Below are 13,987 nucleotides of genomic sequence, written 5' to 3' on the forward strand. Positions count from 1 at the left end.
GAAAAACCCAGTTGTTTCTATCAGGAAAGCTCAACTGAATTAGTAAGAATATTTTTTCTAGTTTTGGAAAAAATATTTTACCGACTCGAGAGATGGCTCAGAGATGAAGAGTGCTCTTTGCTCTTTCAGAGGACCCAGTCCATTCCTACCGCCCACATGGCAGCTCATAACCACATGTAACTACAGTTCCAGGGGATCTGATGGCCTCTTGACCTCCAAGGGCTTCTGTGCACACATGGTACACACACACCTGGTACACACACATCCATATAATAAATATTTTCTTAAAAGAAAAATAATCTAACTATTCAATGGTTCTCAACTTTTCTAATGCCTCAACTCTTTAATACAGTTCATGTTGTGGTAACCCCCAATAACAAAATTATTTCATTGCTACTTCATAACCATAATTTCATTACTGTTATGAATCATAATGTAAATATCTGATAAGCAGGATATATGATATACAATCCCCTTTGAAGTTGCGACCCGCAAGTTGAGAAATACTGGTTTAGATGATTAAAATTTTAATATATTGTTTAAATAGGACTGAGTTCTTTATGGTAATTTACAGCCAACATAATAGTGACTAACAGTTAACATGTAAAATCTTAAGTTTTAGAGGTTTATTATTTGTGTGTATATATGTGAATCTGTGTGCTTGCATGTAGGTGTCTGTGGAAGCCTGGAAAGCACATCAGATACCCTAGAGCTGGAGGTACAGGCAGTTTTGAGCCACACAATGTATGTGCTGGGGTTTGAACTCTGGCCCTCTGAGGAGCGGGGAGTACTTTAAACCACTGTGTTATCTTTCCAGCCCCTCTTTGAAGGAATAAACGGTGAACCTTAGGCCTGATCCCTAGAACTTGGAAAAAGAATTTTTGAGATCACTTTTCCAAAAGTATGGATTCCTGATTTTAACTTTGGGGATTCTAGATATGATCTTCATGTTTCCCATTTTCTGCATTGTGACGTTGCTGTCTTTTAGGATCACGGCATGAACTACAGTTCAGGTGGATGTTCACTGCACTGAGAATGACACCAGTGTAGACATGTTACAAACATGACTCCCAACCAGAACTGTAAGAGAATCAGGGTCTCTTCATGTTCAAACTCCAACACTCGAAGACAGCCATTAAGGACTCATTCATGTTTTCAAACATGCTCAGAGTTTATTGAATGTATTTGTTATCTAAATATTGCAAAGTGGTGAGGGGAAGTATAAAGACGGATGGGGGCAGGACACTGTGAAAGAGCAACCCTGGAATCAGCTACCAGTACCAGGTGTGCAACTTGGGACAGGGTACACAGGAGGAATATGATGAAGGAAAAGCCATTGTTTCAACATAAGTTCGTGCTGTTCCATACCAGACGGACACCTCTCCTCTCGCTTTCCTCTTTGACCCAGGGACAATGTAAGATATCCAGTTTTTCCTTCATTTCCACAGCTTGCAGTAGCATCTGTGACTCCTCAGTCAATGCAGATTTGTCCAGTCTGGAGTGAAAAAGAAAGTGTTGTTTATTTTTATTACATTTATTAATTTGTATGTGTTTATATGGGCACATGCTACAGTGCACATGGAAGATCAGAGGTCAATTCATAGGAGTCCATCCTCCACATTCTACTATGTGGGTCCCGGGTTGTCAGGCTGGACAGCAAGTGCCTTCACCCACTGAGCCATATCAGCATCCCAAGTTTTGTTGACAATCACTTGCCTCTCTTTACCTCTATGCTGACCTCCCTGTCACCCTTCCCTAGGAATGAAAGAAGAATGTCCCAAGTGTCAAGAGAAGGTGTGATTCTCTCCCAGAGAGTAGGGACCCTATCATATATATAGATATGTAATATAGATGTCTATATAAAGAATCTAGCAAGATGTTAAGATTAAAGTTAAAAAACATTGAAGTAAAAATGACTGTTTTCAGCCATTCATTGTTTAAATGCCTAACCATGATGTTTATTATTCCTTATTCATACATTATAACTTAATGCAGTGTTGGCTTTTCTCAAACTTGTGAATACTAGTATAATGTCATTGTCACAAATCTCATAATCTTAAGCCTCTCCCCTTTGTGTCCCTACTCACTTCTTTTTTTTTTTTTTTTTTTTTTGAGACAGGGTTTCTCTGTGTAGCTTTGCGCCTTTCCTGGAGCTCACTTGGTAGCCCAGGCTGGCCTCGAACTCACAGAGATCCGCCTGGCTCTGCCTCCCGAGTGCTGGGATTAAAGGCGTGCGCCACCACCGCCCGGCATCCCTACTCACTTCTATGAGATACTTAAAGCTTATCCTACATGTTAGCTCACCCATGAACATATCTGATGCTCATCTGTTCTCACTGCCTGATCCACCCATGCCATTATCACTAAGATTACCTAAAAAAATAAAAATGACTAAACACTCATTATCTTTACACTTATATTTAAAAATCTATTTGTTTATTCTTTGATAATTTCATATATATATATATATATATATATATATATATATATATATATAATATATTTTGATCATATCCTTTCCCCATTCTCCTCCACATTCCTTTCCAAACTTTAAGTCCTTTTCTTCTCCAATAGCTCACTGAGTCTAAGTCGGGATGCCCACAAGTGTGTGGATGTAGGTGCATGCTCTGGAGAATATGCAACCTACAGGGCCCACATCCCTGAAGAAAACTGACCCTCTTTCCCCTTGAAGCCACATGTCCCTAGCTCCTCAGCTGGGGTGGGGTCATGAGCCCCTCCTGTCTGTGCTGGAGGGTTGACCGGCTTGAGCTTGTGCAGGTCTTGTGCAGATAGCCGCTGCTCCTCTCTGGTCATGAGTGTACCTGCCTTCTCAAGTCTAGAAGAGGCTGGTGTGCAGCAGTCCTGCCAAACTCTTACGATGTTTCTATCCCTTCTTCCTCAGTGTTTACTGGACTTTGGAAGTAAGGGACCACGCCTCCCTTTAAAAAATAATGTCTTAAGCAGTCAACACACTACATGGTTAATTTTTTTCTTGAAAATTTTCTCTTAGATTTTTGGGCGTTAGTTCCCCTTGAATTTCACAAATTGAGATCAGAACACAGGTCTCTCTGATAGGGTACAGCTGGCTGCCTCAATTTTCTCCACCTTCTCTGCCTGCTTTTTTCTTGCCTGATGTCCATAACCATAAGTCATGTCACATTTAACTATAAAGAGTTAATACAATCTGGTTATCCTTTGCTTTAGATCTAGTATCCACTTATGAGTAAGTACATACCATGTTTGTCTTTCTGAGTCTGGGTTACCTCACTCAGGATGGTATTTTCTAGTTCCATCCATTTGCCTGCAAACCTCATGTTGTCATTGTTTTTCTCTGCTGAGTAGTACTCCATTGTATATATGTACCACATTTTATTTAACCATTCCTCAGTTGAAGGGCATCTAGGTTGTTTGCAGCTTCTGGCAAATTGGGGGTGGGGAGATAATGGAGGGCAAGGGCCGGGGGAAAGAGAGCTTAGGGGAGCGGGAGGTCTCAGCTGGATCCAGAACAGAGTGGGAGAACAGGGAAAGAGATATTATGATAAATGAAGACCCCAGGGGAATAGGAAGAAGCAGAGTGCTAGAGAGGCCCCCAGAAATCCACAAAGATACTTCCACTATAGACTAGTGGCAATGGTCGAGAGAGTACCTGAGCTGACCTACTCTGGTGATCAGATGGCTGAACACCTTAACTCTCATGATAGAACTCTCATCCAGTAACTAATGGAATCAGATGCAGAGATTTACAGCCAAGCCCCAGGTAGAGCTACAGGAGTCCAATCAGCACGAGAGAGGAGGGATTATATGAGAAAGAGATATGGAGACCATGACTGGAAAAAGCACAGGGACAAATAGCCAAACTAGCAGAAACACATGGCCTGTGAACCAATAGCTGAGGAGCCCCCATAGAACTGGACCAGGCCCTCTGGATAAGTGAAACAGTTGATTAGCTTAAACTGTTTAGGAGGCTCCCAGGCAGTGGAACCGGGACCTGTCCTAGGTGCATGAGCTGGCTTTTTGGATCCTAGGGCCTATGATGAGACACTTTGCTCAGCCTTGGTTTAGGGAGGAGGGGACTGGACCTGCCTCAACTGATTCTACCAGGCTGGGCTTACTCCCCATGGGAGACCTTGCCTTGGAGGAGGTGGGAATGGGGGGGTGGATTGGGGAAAAGGCTGGGGGATGGGATGAGAGAGGCAGGGGAATCTGTGTCTGATATGTAAAATTAAAATAATTATAAAATAAAAATATTTAAAATAAAAACAGAGTTAATACAGATCTCTGCCAGGCTCTTTTAGATCTGCTGCCCACTTCAACCCCTGCCTGTCCAACCTCCCCTTCAGTCAATACTGCCCCAACCACAGCCTTCTCACCATGATTTACCCCTGTGTCCACACCCCAGCCCTTCTCAACATCTCATCCTTGCCTGCACATTACTCTTTATAACCCCAGTAAAGGACCTAAGTCAACAGGGCAGAGGCATGAGCCATTTTTCTCACAGAATGTTCAAAACATCTTCACAGGCCCTCACATAATCAACCTGCACATATGGAATAAGTTCTCAAATGCAAATGAAATGTTAGGAAACATAACCTGGATTTATAATTCCATACATCAATTTCAGAACCATTTTTGACTCTAGACTGGGAGTGAACGAACATTTATGGGTAATGTATGTGTGAGGCAGTGTTTGTAATCACATGAGCTGGGTGATGGTGTCTCCAGAACACATGAAAATGCCAACCAAGTTGTGCCCAGTGGTATAACACAGGCCTGGTAGTTATAGGACTAGCCAATAATTTTTTTTATTGGATTATGATGCCTGTTCCACAGGGGAGATTTAATGTCTGCTGCTGTAAACATTGTCAAAATCCCATGCCGAAGGAGACCACAGACTCCTTGGGGAAAGCTACTGTGGTTCCTGTGGTTCCCTTAAATGGACATGTTGTGAAATTGCCATCTAAATGTTTACATTTATACCCATAGATTTGTACTCACAGCCTTGGTCAAAGAAGCCCCCCCCCCTTTTTTTTTCTGCCATAGGTAGTGGTTAATGCAGATTCACAACTGGTCAAAAATGCTGAGAGCAAGTGAATGTGAATGCTGAGCCACAGATGGGTCATGAGTGGTCGGCTTCACCACAGACTCTGCAGAGACACTGACATTCACACAATTCTCCCCTCCTACTTACTCCTCAACACCAACATCCAAAACCACATTCCCCATAATGGATGAGAACACAGCCCTACCATAACTCCTGAAGGGTGCACTTTGGGTCCTTCAAAGCTTCACACAGAAAGTTCAATCCAGTATCTTCCAGGATGTTTGACCCCAGGTCAAGAAGAGAGAGGTATTTGTTGCACAACAGGGCTTTGGAGAGATGGCCACAGGCATTGAAGCTGAGACAGCAACACGACAACCTGCAAAGAGGGTCACACATCAGCAGCTCACTCATTGTCACAGCATCACATGCCTCTGCAAAGACTGTCATGTTCTCCCTATACTGAATCTCCACTTTGCATGAAGAAATTTTGAAATGGGCTGGTGAGATGGCTCCACATGCAGGTAAAGGCCCTTGACACCAAGCCTGAGGACCCTAGTTCAATCTCACATGATGGAAGGAAATAACCAACTTCCACAAGTTTTCTTCTGTCCTCCATATATGTGTGGGTATACACACATGATGGAAACATTTTCAAACAAAAGTTTTGAAAACCTGAGGTTGTAGATCACCACAAATGTTTCCAAAATTGACTGATTTGTCAACTTACTTGCAAAACAATCAACCAATTCTTCCACCTATATCAGAAATTCACCATGTTGCAGAATCCTGCCCTCGTGAAATATCTTCCATTACATTTTAAATTTTTTTTTTTGTCCATGAGTGTGTATATGTCTCTGTGCAGGTGTATGTAGATGTAGAGGTCAGAGCGCAAGTTTAGGTGTCACACTCTGGAACACCACCCACCTCCTTTGAGACAGGGTCTCTCACTTTCTGGATCTTATTTATTAGACATGGCTGGTTGTCCAGTGAGCCCTAGGGGTCCTGCTGTCTCCACTTCTGCAGTGTGTCACCATACCTGGATTTTTCACATGGGCTCTGGGGATCAAACTCAGGGCATCAGGCTAGAGTGGCAAGGGTTTTACCAACCTAGCTACTACCCAGCCCAGTCCTGCAATTTTCTTTTAAATATTTTCCCTCATCCTGTTATTTGTGTGGGTTAAAGGCTAGTGTTTTAAAGACTAGATATTATTTGAAATAACTCATGCTAAATGCAGTTCTTTATAATTACTAGTCACCATGTGTAATTTAATTCAAGCTACTCTATAATAACTAGTAATTAAATAACTAAATAATTTTGTCTTCAAATGTTATTTTTTCCTACCTCTCCTGAAATATCTTTCAACTTTTTGTAGTGCATCTTTCTCCTTTTCTTTTACAAGTTTCACATCAGGACTGGAGACATGGTGCAGCATTTAAGATCACTTGCTGATCTTGCAGAGGACACGGGGCTCAGTTCTAAGCATCCACATAACACCTACATGGTACTCACAAGTCTCCTGTAACCATAGTTCCAGGGGGTTATTGACCTCTTCTGGCTTCTGCTGCTCATGCATTCACATGGTACACAGTTTGAAAATTCCACAAGTGCTCTCATGTATCCAGCCCAGATGGAAACACAATGGCACTGAAAGTATTACATAAAATTATCTCCAAGGCATGTGCACATATTTTATATATCATGCAAATAAATTTCATGTTTGGAATTAGGAACCATTACCAACCCTCATGATATGCAAATATTCCAAAGGAAATTTAAATGGAATATGGAACATTTCTGGTCTAGTCATAAGCAGTTCATGAAAGAGCTACTTAATCTGCACTAGTTTTCTTCCATAAATAGATGTCTCCATAATGGTCCATATTCACTGTTCTTACATTTCATATTCATGTTCATGTCTGTAAGCTGCACGGGTACATTCTACTGCATGAATACATGGTCAGAGAGGACACAACTTATTTTGTGTTTGTATAATCTTTCTCTTCTATGAACCCAGGTATCTTTGAGTAATTCCCCATCCCAAGGCCTTTGATTGATGGAACAATAAAGTTATTTACTATGGCTTCCATGGGACAATAGTCTGTGGTGGGTAGCTGTTTGAGCCATGCGCTGAAGCACTGACCCTAGTGAGGCAGCTGTAGCTGTTACACCTGCCTATGACTTTGAGGAACATGCCCCTGGGGCATCGCTACTGGGGAACTTGTAAAACCTAGGATGCATATATGCATCTGTCTCTTGGCTACATCGTGGTTTGGATGCTGAAGTCTTGGACCAAGCCATTCAGCGTGGGACATAGCTCAGCTCTCCTAGACCCTATGATAAATCTCCTATGGTTGTGAGTTAATCCCCAAATAAATTCCTTGATCATTAAATAAACTCCGTTGATTGCTAGCAATTAGATCCCAATATTAGTCTGGTATTCTGCTACCATGAGCAACCAAACTCAACCTCAGGACAGGAAATAGTTTACAGTGACTTAGGTAAGATGGAGGAAGCTCTGCCTTTGAAAGGAATTTTTTCTTACTCATATTCTCCTCTTGCCTGGTATCCAATCTCTTTCCAGGGGCATCATTTACCCCCATAATATTCATATTCATTAAGCTAAAAATTATATATAAGGAATTTCAGAGCTAGTATTGCCTTGTCTAAAGTTGGTCTCATGGTGTATCTGTTTGCATTTGCTCCACTTACTGATTTGGCAACTGAGGCATGGACAAGTGACTGAGTCTAGTGACACATCCCTTGTCCTCATGCATTCCTTAGTGGGTATTTGACCACTTTTATGATGGCTGCATCCATGTGCAGGGTTCTGCAATATCTACAGGGCATGCTCTCCCAGACCAACTCACATCAGTGTCTCCAGGACACAGCTTCGATGCTTCAGGATTTACACAGTAACATCACTCATTTGTTCTTCAAGGGATTTTCAACCAATGAGAGATGTTTCACCTTGCAGTAGGTTAGAAAAGTAGCAATCATGCCACAAGCCTCACTTGAGATGTCACATTTCCATAACCTACATGTGAGGTACATGTCACAGGTTAGGAATAACATCTTCAGGTGATCTATGTAAGACTACCTATTGTTCAAACAAATGACCCAGATTCTAATACTGTACATACCAGTCCACACCTACATCATAGGCTTATTTAATTCGTAAGTATAATTCTGTGACTATCATTGTGAATTACAGAGTTCTACTGATTGGGAATAAGCCCAAGCCAGTGGTTTTCAGCTATGGGTAACTTTTACTCTCTGGGATCCATTTGGAAATGCTGGTAAGGTTATGGGTTGCCACAAGAACCAACAGAGAGATATGGTGTTCCTGGAATGTAGTGGGTAGAAGTCCTGCCCTTAAATGCAGAGATAGACCCCATCACTAAAATATGGTCTGTAACCCAGTATGTATGATTACCAATATCACTGTAACACACACACACACACACACACACACACACACACACACACACACACACACACTTCTTGAGTACATCACAGTGACCCTCCCCTTCAGATTTCAGTTAACAGTTAGAAAGCCCATTGTGTTAGACCTGTGCTTCTGACATTATTAAAACCTGCTCCTTGTGTTTAACTTACAGAGGAGACCATAAAACTTATGGGTTTTGCTATCTCCCTTGTCAGTTTAGTATATTCAAAAGATATGATGGAAGATAATAGAAACAGATCACAAGCATGAAATAAGATCTAGAAGGATCCCAAGTACGTGCAAATTGCCTTATGGATGTAGAGTGCTCCATATGGATATATTTGCCAAACTAGAAGACCCCTGGTTCTCCTTTCATCCCATCACTGTGATAAAACACCCTGACCAAAGCTGGTTAGAGAAGAAACAGTTTGGCTTATACTTCCGGCTCACAGTCCATCATTGAGGAAGTCAGAGCAGGAACCCGGATGCAAGAATCATGAAGGAGCTGCTTCTTGCTTAGTTAGCTAGACTTCCTATAAAGACCAGAACCACCCACCCAGGGAACCATACCTCTTTATAGCAGACTGTACCCTCTTATATTAATTAACCATCAGGATAATCCCTCATAGACATGCCCAATCTGATAAAGACAATCACTAAATCAAGATGTTGTTCTTTGAGTCAAGGTGACAGTTAATACAAAGTAGGATAAAATGTTCCAAAATTTTTGGGTTTTTTTAATGGAGTCGTTATTATGTAAATATGATAGGCTAACTCCTAACTAACATTCCTACTGAGGATGGGGGATGAGAATGACAAGCTACAGAACATGGTTCCAGCTTGGTTCTTCTGGGGACTGGTCACTATGCAGTTGCCCACCAAAGACCATTCATTAGAATGCGAGTTGATCCTATCACCTGGAGAACGCCAAGAGGTGGGAAGCTTTGTGTCAGGAATCAAGGCAACAGTCCAAATATCAGAAGAAGTGATTCTGCCACCATCACCAAGCTCTCACGAAATGACAAAGGTTTGTAATTCCTGTACACAGCCAGAGGAAAAGACTGCAATGCAAGTTTCTCAGCATGAGCCGCCATACCACAGCACCAATGGTGATAAACTCACTCTGAGCTATCATGTAGCTTAAGAGCATCAGTACCCTGTTGACTTCAACTCATTCTCACGCTGTTTCCACATTGCCCTGCAGTTGCAGGGCTGCCTCCTATTTTCTTCTTAGCCTCCTGTCAAAGGCCACGTGAAAGTTTTGCTTACGGGTTGTTTCTCTTCTGGTAGTTTTCACAAGGTGCCTCTGCCTGCTGACCTCTGATTTCCACAGGTTCCCTGCCCCCCACACCAAGTAATGAGTGTAATACAATCCAGATATGCTATTATGTTGGTATTCAAGCCATTAGAAAACAAAGGAAGTCATCAAAATGCAAGGGGAAATTTTCCGAAGGGAGTGGGAACCAACGGCACACAAGTGAATGTGATCGAAGTACACTATGAACATGGGCGAAATGGTGTCATGGGGGAGGTGGAGAGCAGATCAGCAGGTAAGAGCACTTGCTGCTTCAACAGAGGACTGGAGTAGGAACCCACATCAGGTAATTCACAGCCCTCTCTGGCTTCTGAAGGTACCTACATATAGGCACACGCATGCACGCACGCGCGTGCACACACACACACACACACACACACACACACACACACTTTTATAAAGAGAAAAAGAAACTATCATAATGAAATTCATTTTGTGTAATATGTGCTAATGCAAGTCAGAACTTTCAAAGATAAACCTTAAAAGTGATTTTAAAAGTAATTTTGCCGGGCGGTAGTGGCACACGCCTTTAATCCCAGCACTCGGGAGGCAGAGCCAGGCGGATCTTTGTGAGTTCGAGGCCATACTGGGCTACCAAGTGAGTTCCAGGAAAGGCGCAAAGCTACACAGAGAAACCCTGTCTCCAAAAACAAAAAAAAAATAATTTTAATGAAATTACTGAGTGTAGACAATGAACTGACTTACAGTAGTTCCTCCACTCTGCATGCTGGGCATTTCAGCACAGAGCACATATTTTCAACCACACCATCGGAGAGATTGGTGCCATACAGGTTCACAGATTTCAGGTGAGGTAGTGGAAGAAGAGTGTGAAATAATGTATTATCTCCAAAGTTAGTCATGAAGGGACACCTGTGCAATAAGGTCAAATGGCGAATTATACCAGGATGTGGGGGTACATGGCAAAGCAACTTGTAGACATCCTCTTCCACACTTTGCCTTACAAACTATGCTTGTTTGGGCATTCTAGTTATCCATGTCAGGCAGCTCATGATTTATTATAACTCTCACTCCAGAAGACCCAATTCAGATGCACATATACATAGACACAATCAAAATAACCTAAAAAACTAGATTTTTATTTAACATTTATTGCAGTCTCTAGAACATATTCAACTCCTGTTGGCTGTGTACATGTATGTACAAACACACACACACGCACACGCACACGCACACACACATATGATGTATAAACATTTACAAATCCCTACATAGAAAAACCTCAGGTATGTGGCTCTTGGCTATTGCTTTTGCTACTTTGGATTTATTTCTGTGCTTATTTATGCATTAACCTCTTCAAGGAAGAGATAGAATATCTTCTATCTACTTAAAGGATGGATGCCTATGAAACATATGACAAGCTTTGAAGCTTAAACACAGTCAGAGGATTCTTAGAAGATGGATACATCGAGTCACAGAGATGCTTAATGGCAGTTTCCTTGAAATTACAGCTGTCCAGATCCAATACCTGCAAGTCCCGGAAAATTTTCACAACATACTCGAATATCTTATTGCCTTTCTGCAATGAGATAACACATCATTATTCTCTGGTGCCTAAATTCAATTTGAGACATTCCTAAGATAGGCAGATACCTCCCAACCCCCTCAAGTAGGCACACATGGTACATAGACATACATGCAGGCAAAACACTTATATGCATTAAATAAAAATAAATAAATAAATGTTAAATAAAAAAATCTTAAAATAAATAAATCTTTAAAAAAAGGAAAAGGAGTACCAAGAGACAGAGACAGAGAGGAGAGAGAGGGCCCTGTGGGCTATAAAATGCCATCTTCTGGGCATAGTGTAGCCATTGTGGTCTTAATCCCATAAGAGCCACTGCCTGTACAAGATCGTGCCTATTACCAGTCAATCAGAAGCTGGGCAGAGCCTCACACAGCTCTGCCCCTCCCTGCTAACATCATGACTACTGGTGGATTCTCAGGGAGGAGCAGCCATCTCCAGTTTTGTACCCACAAGTCAGTCCACCAGGGTCTAATGCACAGTTCCAAACCCATACACACACTGATAGCCCTGGTTAAACTCAACAGCTGACACAACAAAAAGACGTGAATGTGAGAAAGGAGCTCATAAAGAAGAAGTTAGTGTGATGGGGTGGAAGGGGAACAGAATAGAGTAGAAGGTGAGAGTAACCAGAATGCATTACCTATAGGTATGAAATTGTGAATGAATACATTGAAGAAAAATTATAATAAAGAAGCATGGCTTGATATGAGGTGAACTAGATTGAGTCTTTGGGAGACTCATTGTTAATAGGTACATATCACTGTTGAAGACACCCAGCCTTCTCTGTTCTCTAGGGTCTCCTCTTGAAGTGAGAAAACATGATTTCTATGTGAATTCGGGTAGATATTTGGGACTCCTGAACGAGTAGCAAGCTACGCCCAATAATATCATCAAAGATGCTACACATTTGAAAGATCAAGTATGAGCTAGCAGCCTAAAGCCAATGCAAGTCAAGGCAACTAGAGCAATGTAGTATGAGCACAGCCTCAAACCAGACACGAGTTCCCAGAATCTTCTCCAGTGTAGTCACCAGGACACTAAACACTCTATGGATGAAGGAAAAGAGTCAGACACTGCAACAAAGCTGCTCACATTTCCACCTCACAACTGGCCTTGTCACAAGTTTGTTCTTTGTATAAATGGAGGAACTCAAAACAGAACTTTCCAGGGCCACATAGCTCCGAATGGCAGTGCCAAGACTCAACAGATAGGCTTCCTGACTATGCCATCTAAACACTCAAGCATAGAGGTGTAAGAACTTAGGAAATGCCATGCTGGAGAGATGGATCAGTGGGTAGGCATGTAGGCTGTGCAAGTGTGAGGACCTGAGTTCAGATCGACAGCACTGACCTAAAAAGCTGAGCATGGTTGCTTGAGGCTGTTCCCCCAACATTAGAAGAGGGAGACAGGTAGACCCTGGTATTCATCTGGCCAGTTAGCCTAGTCAAGATTGTGAATTTCAAGGGTGGTGAGAGATTCTCTCAAAGGCTGAAGGCAGAGGACAACAAAGAAAGCCACCCCACATCTTCCTCTGACTTGTTCACAAATTCATATGGATACAGCATGCACACAAACACATGTATAAAATTATGCATGGATGCTAAGGCAAAACTGGAAGAACTGAAGACAAGCTTCAGAGTTGTGGTTACCTTTTGTTGTATTCAAATTCTTCTAAGTCACAGTCTTCTGGGTTATAGATTTCTGAAAATACTGTGTTGTATATGCAGATGAAGTTTCTTTAATTTTTGAGATTTCAGCAGACCATATGTAGCCTCTGACAATGCATCAACATTACTAATATCAACAGTCATTTCTTCAAATAGATCCATCACATCTGTTTCAAAGCTTTCTTCCTGGTTGTCAAGTAGACTCTCAAACAAACTCTGGGCATTCATCAGTTTCTCACTACAGTCTGCTTGACTCAAACTACTAAAGCATTTGAGGATTTCCTGTTTTATCTCTTTGGATGGTATAAAACCAAAGTGTGGTTTCAGTATGTCAGTGACTTTTTCACTGGCAATTCCAAACACAAATATCCCTGTCAGGAGCCATGGTTTGGCCATGAGCATAAACTTCTCTTAGAAGTTGGGGCAGGCTTCCAATGACAGAGTGAGCTGTGCCTCTCTCTTGTCTGAGGAAATAGAACAGGGCAGTGAAATATGACTGTAGTATAGAATGGTAAAGCATGAAGTTGTCACCTTTAGTACAGAGAAAATTCATTCCCAGCCACACTGCCTCCTCAGATTCCAATATTTTATTCTTCCTGAGATCCTCACACTTGAACACAAATACCTGTTTCCATATTGCCTCTACAGCCAAGGTACACAGGGTCTTTGATGGTGCTCTGTTCTGATTAGGTGGACAATTGTCATACACTGATTTGAATGAGCTCACTATAAAGCATGTGTAGATAATCGAATCTGTTACATCAACTAAGTTTATTTCCTCTCTCCTGTCCCATTGCCACTTTAAAATATTACAGGACACCCAGCATATATAAGGATCTCTGCATAAAGTGAGTAATTGTTGAATTGTTTTTAAATAATCAAAGACTTGTAAGCCTTTCTAGTTACTGGCAAAGAAGCACATACAATAGAACTTTGTGGTCTCATCAGTGAATCCATGAATAGCTATCTCCC

At 41.7% G+C, this 13,987-nt stretch overlaps 1 protein-coding gene, 1 long non-coding RNA gene and 1 pseudogene across 2 annotated transcripts in view; all 3 read right to left on the reverse strand.

The window, feature by feature from the left end:
• LOC107399359 (3-beta-hydroxysteroid sulfotransferase-like) overlaps positions 1-13,987 on the reverse strand; it is a 230,626-nt gene that overhangs the window by 192,409 nt on the left and 24,230 nt on the right. The window lies entirely within an intron of this gene.
• On the reverse strand, positions 1,151-13,619 carry LOC143273106 (uncharacterized). The gene is made up of 2 exons (XR_013051016.1): positions 12,998-13,619; positions 1,151-1,495 (listed from the first exon to the last, which is right to left on the reverse strand). It is a non-coding gene; the product is annotated as an uncharacterized LOC143273106 (long non-coding RNA).
• Positions 5,040-12,943, reverse strand: LOC143270480 (NACHT, LRR and PYD domains-containing protein 9B-like; annotated as a pseudogene).

Source organism: Peromyscus maniculatus, chromosome 1, assembly GCF_049852395.1.
Source record: "Peromyscus maniculatus bairdii isolate BWxNUB_F1_BW_parent chromosome 1, HU_Pman_BW_mat_3.1, whole genome shotgun sequence".
Lineage (NCBI taxonomy): Eukaryota > Metazoa > Chordata > Mammalia > Rodentia > Cricetidae > Peromyscus > Peromyscus maniculatus.